Below are 12,361 nucleotides of genomic sequence, written 5' to 3'. Positions count from 1 at the left end.
GAAGTATAATTGATTTGTATATGTCCATCTTTTATCCTGCCCCCTTGCTGAATCTACTTATTAGTTCTAGGATTTAATTTTTAGATTTTCCTACGTAGACCATAATATCACCTGCAGGCACAGTTTAATTTTTTCTGAAAAGTATGCCTTATATTTCCTTTTCTTGCTTTATTAGATTGGCAGGAACTTCTAGTAGTATGTTAACAGGCACATTCTCCATCTTAATGGAAAAATGTTTCATTTTTCACCATGAAGTATTCAATATAATATTAGCTGTAGGGATTGGGGTAGATATTCTTTATCAAATTGAAGGAATTTTCCTCTATTCCTAGTTTCTGAGAGGTTTTTTTTTTTATCATGAATGGATGTAAAATTTTGTCAAATGCTTTTCCTGCATCACTTTATATAGTCAGGCAATTTTTCCTTCATTAGCTTATAATTATGGTGGACTACATTGATGGATTTTTGCATATCAAACCAGTCTTGCATCCCTAAATAGACTTCATAAGGCCATGATGCATAATTCTTTTATCTTTTTGAATTCTATTTGATAATATTTTGAATCTATATTCATGAGTGATACTTGTTTGCAGTTTTCTTTTTTTTTTTAATTTAATTTTGTCTGGTCTTAATGTCACAATAATGCTGGCTTCATAAAATCAATTAGGAAGTATTTCCTTTCCATTTTCAGGACGGAACTGTGTAGAATTGGCATGAATATTTTCTTCAAACATTTGCTAGAATTCTCTCATGAAATTGGTCTTGCAGATTTCTGGGAATTTGTGGATTATGAATTTAATTTCCTTAATAGCTACAAGGCTATTCATCCTATTTCATTTGGTTGAGTTGTGATATTTATACTTTTTGAGGATTTGGTTCATTTTATCCAAGTCATCAGGATTTTATGCATAGTTTTTTTCATGGTATTCTCTTATTAACCTTCTGAGGTCTGAAAGATCTATACGATTCCTTGTTTCATTTCTGCTATTGGTAATTGGTATATTCTCTCTTTTCCTTTGTTAGTCTTGCTAGATGTTTGTCAGTTTGATCGATCTTTTCAAAGAACCAGGTTTTTGATTCAGTGATTTTCTCTACTCTTTTTGTTTCCAATCTCTCAGACACACATCCCTGATCCTAGAGACCCTGAAGGGAAGTGCCCTGCGAGGTGAAGGCAGGAGGAGTGACCTCAGCAGAGTGTGTGTCTATAGGAATATTCCCCTGTTCCTTGCACCCTGGGTGGGAGCCACAGCTGAGAGGCTCAGAGCTGTTGCTGACCTGGCTAACACACTGATCAGCAGACTTCTTCACTTGCTCTCAAATTAAACCATGCATGCTTCCTCTGTAAAGTCATGTAAGCATCTCTGTCACACCCAGGCCCTCATTTATCCACCAGAATTGCTTGAACTGCTTCTTTTATTAAATTTGATTCCATTAAATAAGCAGCTAATGGTTCTCAGTGAGATGAACTGGGCTCGCGCTCTCCCTGTTGTCTGAATGAAACAGATGAGCAGCTGGGGGAGTTTTTGCCTGGAACCTGACTGCACCCACCCCAGAGAACTGTGCAAATCCTTGGGCCATGTCATCAAGGAGTTGATGTCCAGGGTTTGAGGTGAAGGACCTAGAACTGGACCCATGGGCTATACCAAGGGACTGGAACACATGGACATCAGGGCTGTCCCTTATGTTAACCAAATAATGATTTTCACCAGACTCTGCCAGGACACAAAAATTACATGATTTCAGGCCCCAATCTGAAGGAGTTGACAGTTCATGGAGAGGACAGTTGCAATGTGTTATGTTAAGTGCTGAGATGAAGGAACAGGGAGGGAACAGAGAGGAGACCTTGAGCCAAACTAGAGTATCCAGGAGGGCTTCCTGGAAGAGGAGTTTTCCTGAGAGCAATTTGATTATATCTTTGTCTGACTAAAATCCTTCAGCAGCTTCCTACTGTTGCCAGGATTGACAAGCATTTATGTGGTCACTGGGCCTCCCTAGCCCATCATGTGGCCCATCCCAGGGCTCCTGCTCCCCAACCCCAAGAATATCCATCAAGTTCCTGTCCAGTTTCCTGTCCAGTCTCATACTGCCTCTGTTGTGAGATATGTGCCATCCCCCACCCCACAACCCCAGGACCCCAGAGATGCTCTCTCCCAGTGCTGTTTCCATGCCTGTTTGGGATCTCACTCCCTGCCACACTGTCACCTAGGTCAGGTCAGGGATCCAATCTTGCCAGCTACCGCTCAGCTCATGCCCAGCAACTGCACTTGTTTGAGTTGGTTATTGCATGAAGTAGAGACTTGGCTTCCAGGAGCCAGTCTGCAGGAACCGTGAGCAGGGACAGATCTGGCCCAAGAGGACTGCGGGAAGGCAGTGTGGTCTGGAGAGGGGTGTGAGGTGCAGCCAGGGATGATGGAGGGGTTAGCTGGAGGAGGAGTGTGAGCCTCGGGAGGAAACAGGTCTTACCCTGAGGGCATTTTAGCAGCCCTGGAAGAAGAGCTGCCCCACCACCTCCCCGATCAGTGTAGCAGGTGAGCTAGGAGTAAGGAGACCACCGAGGAGAGAAGACAGGCTGGATGTATCTAGGGCTTCACCCGCAGGGCCTGTGCTGGCTTCTGAGCCTTGTTACACACTCACACCAGCATTCCCACTGCGTGTGGCTTGAGGTCAGGATGTGGCCAAGGTGCCTCGTCTGTCACAGCTTGTGCTGCAGAAGACGATGTAGGACCAACTGGCTTGAGGCTGTGTGGAGATAGCCCTGGGCAGCTGAGCTGACCCAGAGAAGGTTCTGGAGATGCTCAGAGAGGGCCCCTGAGGCGACCCTGGGATATGAAGAACAGAACCCCCCCTTACGGAGCTGTAGATGAGCCCTCGTCACTGAGCCACACACGACACATTAAGAATCTGTGGTCAGCCTGGAGTCACCGTCCACACCGTGCGCTGGCCTGAGACTCTGAGAAGCCTGGCCGGCTCGGGTTCAAATCCCAGGGCGCTCTTTTTCAGCCGTGTGACATGACACGGCATTCACCTACTGGGACTTCCCTGGAAGGACGACTGTGGTCCCTAAGAGAGATTTCTGCCCCTACCTGGCTTTAGAGCTCCGCCCCCTGTCCCGCCACCAAATCACACACACAAACAAATGCAAGCATTCCTTTTTTTGGTTATGTTAGAAAATCCTTGAAAGTTCCAGAACTGAGTCAGCACAGAGATGTAAGGGAGGGATCTGTGTGTGTGTGCTGAGGAAGTGTGACGGGATGGGGACCAAGGCTTGGTGGGGAGCTGTGAACTAGAGACTGAGGGTGGGCTGCTGCTTTTATTTCAATGATCAAGGGCGTTCCTGTGCAGACCCAACTCCCAGGTAGCTCCACTTCCTCCCTCTGCTTGGTGGTCCAGGGTGGGATGATGTCTTAATGCTGCCCCAGAGTCCAATGGGAAAAGCAGGGCATGGGTTGGTGTGAGGCCCTTGGGGGCGTCAGACTGAGCCAGGCTCCATTCTGAATCCTGGGGATCTGGTCTTCCCAGCAGGTCCAGGTCAATCCCAACATCCCCCTGCTCTGTTCAGAAGACCTTGGCAGCCCTTGGGGCCATCGGCAGGGCTGAGCTTCCCTTTCCAGAAGGTGACCCCTGGAGAGTGGACCACAGGGCCGTGCTGGAGGAAGTGGGTTGAGCCCTGTATGTGGCTTGATCTCTAATCTTTAAATATTTAGATGTGTGGTGTGCCCTGGTTTCTGCAAATGTTAGAAGCAGCCTTTAAAAAGATAACTATGGTGCAAATGCCTGACACAGACCTCGGCACACAGTACGGCCCAGTGATGGTGACAGACGGCTCAGAGTTGCCAAGCTCCCTGGACTTTCATTGGCTGGGTGTGGCTGTTTTCTCTGCAGCTTCACAGCCCCTTCCTTGAGGGCTAGGCCAGCTGTCATCCTACAGCCCCGCCCCCTGCGCACATGCCCCCTTCCACCAAGTCCCTGAGGACTCCAGAGCGAAGCTTCCCAGAGACTGAAGAGCACACTATGAATATTGCATGAATAATAATAACCCCACCACTTAGCGGTTATGCAACGCTTTCCTCTTCCACAATACTTTACCATCATTAATTAGTTATTCTGCACTGCTTCCAGCCTCCCCTGCTCTCTCTGCAAAGGCGGGCCCTGAGATCGCTCCTGAAGACAGGCTTTCTGTGGTCTGAAGCCCCTATGTTGAGTGGGTGGGCCGTCCCCCACCTGGAACCCCACAGTCTCTCAGAGGCAACAGCAGAGACCTGAGACCTTGGTGGGGAGGACCTTCTCCATTCTGATCTAAATGCCTCTCCAGAGCCCCTCCTGATATGCTCTGTCCCCGCCTGTCCTGCAGCCCCCTGGAAAACTGAGGACCCTGTGTCAAGCAGTGGCCAAGTGCCCATGGAGGATGGTTCATGCCCACACTTCAGTCTACACCACCCACCTGTGAGAGGATCCTTGCAGTCACAGTCCTTGTGTGGCCAGGCAGGCTTCCTGTGGTCAGCCCCACTGCACAGGGGCCACTGAAATGGGAGCCACGAGGGGTCCATGACCACTGGCTGAGCAGGGGCAGAAAGGGGACACAGATGTCTGGTTCCAAGCATCACGCCTTCCCATCCACCATGGGGGCATAGGTAGGTTTCATGTCCCCCCCAAGAGACATTCAAAGATGGAGCGAACCCATACACTGGTAAGTGTAGAATTGATTGGGTGTTCCAACTGGGGGGTCCTCTGACCCAGGCTTTCCTGCACATCACTGCCCACCCCAGTGGGCAACCTCAAGCTCCTCCCAGCTTCCAAAGCACCTTTGACCCCCTTGAGGATTCAGCAGCTCTTCTGCTGGGGGCGATAGCATTTATGCATCACCACTCCTCACTGAGCATGGCTGGAACTCCCTGAGGCCTGCTACCCCTTTGGGAGCACTCTGAGGGCCTGGAGCACCCTTGGTTCCACCTTGGGCCAGAGCCGGCTCCCTGCCTCCAGCCCCTCCATTAGCCTGGAAGGGTATTGATCAGTTTGGCTTCTGCAGCTGAGTGTTTTAATCCCAGTGTGTGAATCTTTAAGAATTAATTAGCGAAGATTGCTCAGGAAAAACAAAGTGGGCACAAGTTTTGATACCGTCTGGTCACCCACCATTAATGTTTTCCTCTTAATTATGAGGCTATTTCTGGAAGCTGGAGACATTTCCCCTTGTGTTCTATTGCCTCGGATGGGCTCCTCCATCCTGGTGGCCTTCCATGGCCTCCTGCTTCCAGGTCCTGCCCAGCTGCCTCTCCCGTCCGCATCCTCTAGAAAGCACTGAGAGCCTGTTTACCCATGCCCCCTCACTGCTCTGACCCACTGAGCCACTTTCTTTATTCCCAAGGCTTCATCCTACTTTTCCTTTTGTTTTTAAATAGTGCTCACTCCTGGACCTTCACGGATGCCCAGGCTGGGTTAGGTCCCCCTTAGTCCTTCTGAATGCTAACAGCTCTATGCTTCTGTGTGTTAGTAAGGACCCCATGCATGGAATTCCTTACTCACTGCCCATCTTCCAGGAGTCAGGGCCCACTGCAGTCCAGGGCCTGGGAGGTCCTGAGCTGGGTTTGGGAGCGAAAGGTCTGTCTGATTCAGTGTGCTCTTGCCCTGAATGGGGATCCCTGGAAACCAAGGAGGCATCCCCAGTCTCCCAGGCCCATCGTGGAGCCATCTTTGCTTTGTTCTCCTAGATCCTCTGCATTCCTTCTGCTTTCCATCTCTCAAACCTGTGCAGCTTTGCAGGTTTGTGTTCTGCTCAAAGTCTAGGTGCTTTTATAGGAAGAAAGGAATGCCCACAGATGTGGGATAGGAATGACAATGTCCTGTTTACTTGAAGTTTGGTAGCTGCAGTGTCTTTACTGAGATTGGAAAAGGATATTGAAGAAGAGCAGTTTCAAGGTGGTTTCTAGGTTTGTGAGCCAGGAGCCTGAACTTCCTGTAAGTCGCAGAATGTCAGAGGAAGGCCATAGACCGCAGTGCAAAGCCAGCAGCCACTGGGAGCAGGGGCCACTGAATAACCCAGACCAACTCACAGTCCTCTGGCATCCTGCTCAGGAGAGGACTTGAGCCTCCATCCTGTGTTAGGGTTTCACATGCCTAATTTCTAGCATCTCATAGAGCCGGGGAGGGGCAAAAGGGCCAGGGCCACTGACCTGGTTTTTCTGAGAAGAAGACGCATCTGTGAGCTCTAAAGAGGGACGGGATTGCCAGCGCCCACAGCCCCCAAACCAGCGCAATTCAGTCACTGCCCTGAACCCTACTGGGACCCCAGGGTCAGCTTCCATTGCAGGAAGGGTTTGGGGCAAATGGATGAAAGAAAGCTGTCTGAGTGAGTCCATTCTATGTGTCAGGGCCCATGTTCAGGTGAGAAGAGTGAGGTCCAGGCTCTTTCCAGGATGTGAAACATAATGGGAGCATCCCCTCTCACTCTGCACTTCCACTCCCCTTTCTAATCCTCTCTCCTAGTGGGATCTGGCCGTGTGGTACTTGGACCAGGGCCTCAGGTGTATCCACAGCAATAGCAGCCACATGTCCCATCTGTGTTCCACACATGGCCCACAGGTATTCCTGGTCTCAGAGTCATAGGAGCAATGCCGTTATATGATCTATTTCTCTGTGGCTGAATTTTACTTCCTCCTGAGCCCTGATTATTATCACTCAGTACTGTAAACTTGATTTTATCACACAAGCCACTTCTGGTTTAACAGTAATTTCAGGGAATCTTCCCCGTCAGTTTGAGATTCTCCCCTTTCACCTTCCTCTTGCACCTCCCTGGAGGAGAAACTAAGCTCCGAGGAGTCTGACATATCATCCTGGGCCTGGGGAGGAACTGGGGCTAGGAAGTGTGTCCTTCATGCCCTAGAGCATTCTGCGGGACGGTACAGACAGGGCAGGGGCAGATATGTGACGAGGTTGCAGCGGGATCCTGAGCCAGCTGAGAGCAGGGGACTTCCAGAGGGTGGCTTTGTGCTATGTCTTGCAGGATAAGTAAGAGCTTTCCATGGAGACAAGAAAGGTATTGCATCAAATGGCAGCATGTGCAAAGGCCCAGAGGCACATCAGTTTGCTTAGCTGGTGGATCATAGTTGGGCTTATCTGAGGCTGTGTCATGAGCTCCTGGTTCACAGACAGCACTCTCTGCTGTGTGAAGGACCTGCCACCTAAGTCATCAGGATGTTTGCAGGTGACACTTAGCTCAGGTTAGACTATAAGATTAAAAAAGATGTTTCCTTACTGAGGTGACTAAGAAGTCAAGAAGAGGTGCTTCAGGCACAGCTGGTTTCAGGGGCTCAAAACCTGTCTTAGATTTGGTCTTAGCCTAACCTTCCTGGTGGCTCAGTCAGTAAGAGCCTGCCTGCAATGCAGGAGACCAGAGTTCAATTGATGGGTTGGGAAGATCCCCTGGAGAAGGAAATGGCAACCCACTGTGCCTGGGAAATCCCATGGACAGAACAACCTGGTGGGCTGTATAGTCCATGGTGTCGCAAGAGTCAGACAGGACTTAACGACGAAACCTAAACCTAGCATGACCCTATTCAGTGGGGGTTTCAGTCTCAGCAGGTTCCCTCCAGCCTGTGGGTCTCCCTCAACCCCAAAGCTACCAATTCCAGAAGACATTCTTCTTTCTCAGTATTTTCCACAAAGTCCCAAGGTTGAGTCTTACTGACCTGAGTTGGCTCACCTCTTGACCAGTCACTGCTGACTGGAAGATGTCGTATCTGACTAATCAGGATGGTTCACATGTCCATCCTGGGACCAGCCTCAAGGGAATCACAGGCAGGTGTTTCCCCAAAAGAAAGCCAAGGTGCTGCCTGCAGCCAAAGGGCCAGGAAATGTGGGGGGCCACATGGCAAGTGTTCACCCCACACACTCCTATTCAGACTTCCTCCAGCTCCTGGGGACGCAGGTTTGCAGGAAGATGCTGAACATCTCCGGCAGCACTCTCATCTTTTCTTCGGTGTCAGTCTTGTCTCTCCATCACTGTTTGAGTTCCTTCATGGGGGGCCAGGGTCTTTTGTCCAAGAGCACTTGGATCCCCCTGGTCACCAGGGCCATGAGGAGTACACCAAAGGTACTTCATCCCTATGTGTGTACTCTGTTAGGAGAGGATAGATGTCTTTTCTAGTTATGAGACCCCTTCCTTGAGCTGAGAACATTGGAATTTATGTGATCTAAAGTTAGGAGCCATTCTGTAATATTTAAGTTTCAAGATGAAAATGGCCAGGCATCAATTGACAAACACTTAGGGCAGCCTCTCCCTATTTTTAGTCCAGATACTTATAGAACGACATCTGCGTGCACGCACGCCCACTGCCCCACAACTGGAAACACACAGCCTGATTCTGCCCAAATAAGGGTGGTGAAGAGGGCCAGCTCCCAGGAAGGGTGGACCCAACAGGTGTGGGCAGCTTGGGAGGTCTGGATGATGGGGATGGGCTCTCAGGGGTCAGATTCCAGCTGAGATGGAGCAGGCCACCTTCCACTTACTCCCCGGAGCAGCCTTGCCTTTCTTCCTCTGAGCTAACCTCCCGGTCCTGGAGGAGGGGGAGCCAGGGAGCCTCCAGGCCTCAGGACTATTTACTCTTGCAGGAGATTCCTTCCTGTTGGGAAACCACTTGCAGAGAGCAGATTGTGCTCTGTAGGGGGAAGGGCTGCAGAGAAGGGGCGGGACACTGGCTGTTTTGCAGGGAGGGCTGGGGTATCAGGTCTCTGTCAGCTGCCTGTCCAAAGGGGGCCTGGGAGGAAGAGCCACTCTAGACTCAGAGCTGCAATGGTGTCTTTGTACATCTTAGAAAAAGGCACCATCTTCTGGGCAGGCGTAGCCTCAGGTGAGTGGTGAGTGGTTCGGTGAGCGTGCCGGGGTGCAGGGCTGGACCTGAGCGTGCATGGGGACGGTGTAGGTAGAGGCCCTGGAGCCTCATAGGCCCATCTAGAGGCAGCGCCCCTACTCTCTGCTCTGCTGATGCTGCTGTTTGGTCGCTAAGTCATGTCTGACTCTGCACACCAGCGAAAGCTGCGCCCCAGGACCTTGGCTCCTGTACTCGGCACCTGGCTGTGTAGACAGTCCTAGTGCAGTGTTGACTGTCAAGCCAGATTTGGGCAGCACTGTGCCTGCCCAATGCAAGAGACATAAGAGATGGGGTTCAATCCTTGGTCAGGAAGATCCCCTGGAGGAGGGCGTGGCAACCCACTCCGGTATTCTGGCCTGGAGAATCTCAAGGACAGAGGAGCCTGGCAGGCTACAGTCCATAGGGTTGCAAGGAGTTAGATATGACTGAAGTGACTTAGCACGTATGCATGCATGTGCCTACTACAGCTATGTGAACCTACCAGTCAGAGGGTCCCTGTGTGCCCCCTGGGACACCAGCCTTGGTTCAGTCAGCCCCTGCTCAACCCCCTTGAACTATCCCCTGGTTTTGAGAGACTGTTTTCTGGATACTAAGCTGCCAATTCATGTTTGCATGAGAGAACCCAGAGAATTTCAGTAAAGAAAATGTGGTGTGGCTTCCTCTTGTGTCTCTGACAGACCTGAAGCAGGAGCAGTCAGAAGGCCTCTGGCTGTGCTCATAGACCAGTAATCCATCCTCCAGCTACCTTGCAGAGCCAGGGGAAATCATCCCTGGGGGCTTGCAGGGGTCTACAGTGCAGGAGGTGATGATCTTGGCAGGAGGCGGGTGGGGGGGGTGCTGATATAAGTATGGCTCTGACAGGTCCTCACCAAGGGCGTTTAGAATGCAAGGCCGAGATGCTGAGCACAGGAGGGCAGCTTGGAGGATTTCCCTCCCCGAGGAGGGAAAAGGCTGCCGCCAAGTGGCCGTCTGGATGGCTAGCAGGAATTACTGAGATGGGAGATGGCTGATGGAGTGCACAGCGTGGCCCACTCTTGGGGTTTGGTACCGGCAGCTATCTGAGCTGCAGCCCCAGGGAGGGCACTCACTCAGTCTCTGACCTTGGATTTCACTCCATCCCTGAGGCCCAGGGAGCCTGTTTGGGGTCAGGGACTAGGAGCAGCCTCCTCTCTTGGGGTGGACCCAGGAGAGAGTATGGAGGGAGGGGGTCTAAGGAGCCTGAGACTGTGGGGGTGAGAGTGGGAGCTGAGCTGAGCCAGGGACCGCTGAGGGGCAGAAAGAGTGGAGCATTCAGGAGGATGCATTTGCTGGGCAGACTGATGAAGGACACTGGGCAACCTGAGGAGGACTGGGGGCCTGGTGCTGCTGGGGAGGCCAGGGCCAGGCTTTTTTTGGACACTAGACGTTCTTTCTCTCTTTCCTTCTCTGCCTGCTCATCAGCAGTCTGAGCTTCTCTGGCAGAGTATTTGTGGGTGTCCCTCTGTCTCCATGTGTCTTTGTGTCTCTTTGATTCTTTCCACCTTTCCACTCTTTCTGATCTATGTCCTTTCTTCTTTCCCTGTTCAAGTTTCATTTCAGGCTCATATAAAGAGCCTGGTGATGGTCATGCAGAGCCGTGGTCACCAGGAGCAGACTCCTGAGGGAAGACCCAGGAGAAATGTCTGTGTCTGAGGGGGCAGGGGGAGAGGCTGGCCCTTAGAGGACACGGCCCCACACACTGATGCCTGCCTTCCCTGACCCTTGTCTTCTGTCCAGCAAAGGCCACGTGGGGTAGACGTGTTGGAAAGGCCCCCTGGTGAGCATGCAGACCACACCAGTCAGGGTTTCCAGCATTAGCCCAGAAGTCAGTTCCATTCAGGGACTCTAGCAGCCTAGTCCTACCGTGTGTGACATACAAGGCTTCGTCCAATCCCTGGAAAGGTTTTCAACCTGGCTAGAGTGGCAGAATTAAAGTGAAGAATAAATGTAAAGAAACAATGAAGCTCAGCGGGGACTTCAAAGAACTGATAGAACCAGGGTCATATTGTGTTCTGTGGTGTCTGTGGTATGTGAGTGAGTGGATGGGCCCCATGTGGGCCCATCAATGACAGAAGTCGCCAGATCTCCAAGAAGACTAGTGACTAGAGCAAGGCTGTGTACCTTTGCTTCAGAATCCTCCAGCTTTTCCATCACCAGGTGAGGCCATCAGAAAACCCCTAAAGTCTATTACAATGGTCCCTTCCCCACCAGTGCACTCAGAGAAGATGTCCTCTGTAGAGTGTCTGCCCAACCCCTAGGCAGCACTGAGCGTGGTCACATGGACGTCTTGTCACTTTGGTGACCAAGCAGCTACCATTGGCCCTCCATGAGGTCAGGAGTCAGGAGGTGGACTTCTCTTGGAGCTAAGTTGGGGAAGATTGGTCCCTCTCAATGAAGTCAGCTGCTCCCTTTTAGGACCAACAGGGATTTCTGACTTTGCCTGGAAATTTGAGCCTAAGAGTCAAGTTTGGGTCTTACCACCCACCTGTCCCCGTCTCAGCCCTCTAGTCTTCGGTCTTGATGGTTTTGGCATCATTCTATTAGTTAACTGCCTGGGATTTGAGTTCTCAGGGCATCATGGGGCTTTGGGTTAAGGTGGCAGGGCTGCCACTTTCCACTTCTCTTTGGCCCTTGGGTGCATCCTCAAGTTTTCAGTGCTGGATTCCTCACTCATCAAATGGTAGCGATGACAGTGCCTGTCTCACAGAGCTCTTGTTCTGAATATTGAATGTATTAATGCAAATGCTGTCTCCACTATCTGCCTCAGAGTAAGGGGTCAGTTAATGTACACTTTCCAAGGCCCGTGTGTCAATCCTAGCTCTTCTAGAGCCCATCTTCAGGGACCAAGGCCCTGCTTGTGAGTCACATCTCCTATCTTAAGGTTTCAAGTCTAGGCTAGAAGAGTGACCCCCCTGCAGCATGCTCTGTTACCATGACTCATTCATTCATCAGATGTCTATTAATGCCTCCTGTGGGCCAGACACTGTGTCAAATGCTGGGGATAAAGCACTCCCCAGGGAACCACTCAGCCTAGGGGGAAGACCAGCCAGGAGACCCATTGGTGGGTGAATAGCTGAGAAGCTCTGAGGACAGTGCCTGGCACACAGCAACACTATGTAATGTTCTTAAATAAATGGTGTGGTCAGTTACAATGCGTAGGTACAGCCACTGTGAAGCACCCAGAAGGGCATCCAAGCCAGGTGTGGGGTGTCAGGAGAAAGTGACACAAAAGATGAGGTAAAGAAGGAATAGGGGAGAAAATGGAGCTGGGCAAACGGTGTGGCTCAAAGGCAGCTGGTCCTGGCCCAGGTAGGGAGCCGGAATCAATCAGTCTGGCCTGAGTGAGAGGGTTCTTGGGAGTGAGGAAGAGACTAGAGAGGCAGGCAGGGTTCCCAGTGTGGGTCTTAGAAACCATGTTAAAGAGCTGGTTTAACTTACAGCTAAAAAAAACTGTTAAACTAAAAAAAAGATCTTTTATA

At 50.9% G+C, this 12,361-nt stretch overlaps 1 protein-coding gene across 3 annotated transcripts in view; it reads left to right on the top strand.

Annotated features, from left to right (window-relative positions):
• Positions 1-12,361, top strand: part of TMEM273 (transmembrane protein 273) — a 30,682-nt gene that overhangs the window by 7,387 nt on the left and 10,934 nt on the right. The window lies entirely within an intron of this gene.

The sequence above is a fragment of the Odocoileus virginianus genome, chromosome 7, assembly GCF_023699985.2.
Source record: "Odocoileus virginianus isolate 20LAN1187 ecotype Illinois chromosome 7, Ovbor_1.2, whole genome shotgun sequence".
Taxonomy (NCBI): Eukaryota; Metazoa; Chordata; class Mammalia; order Artiodactyla; family Cervidae; genus Odocoileus; species Odocoileus virginianus.
Note: the sequence above shows the minus strand (reverse complement) of the source record. Positions and strands in the feature narration are given on the sequence as shown.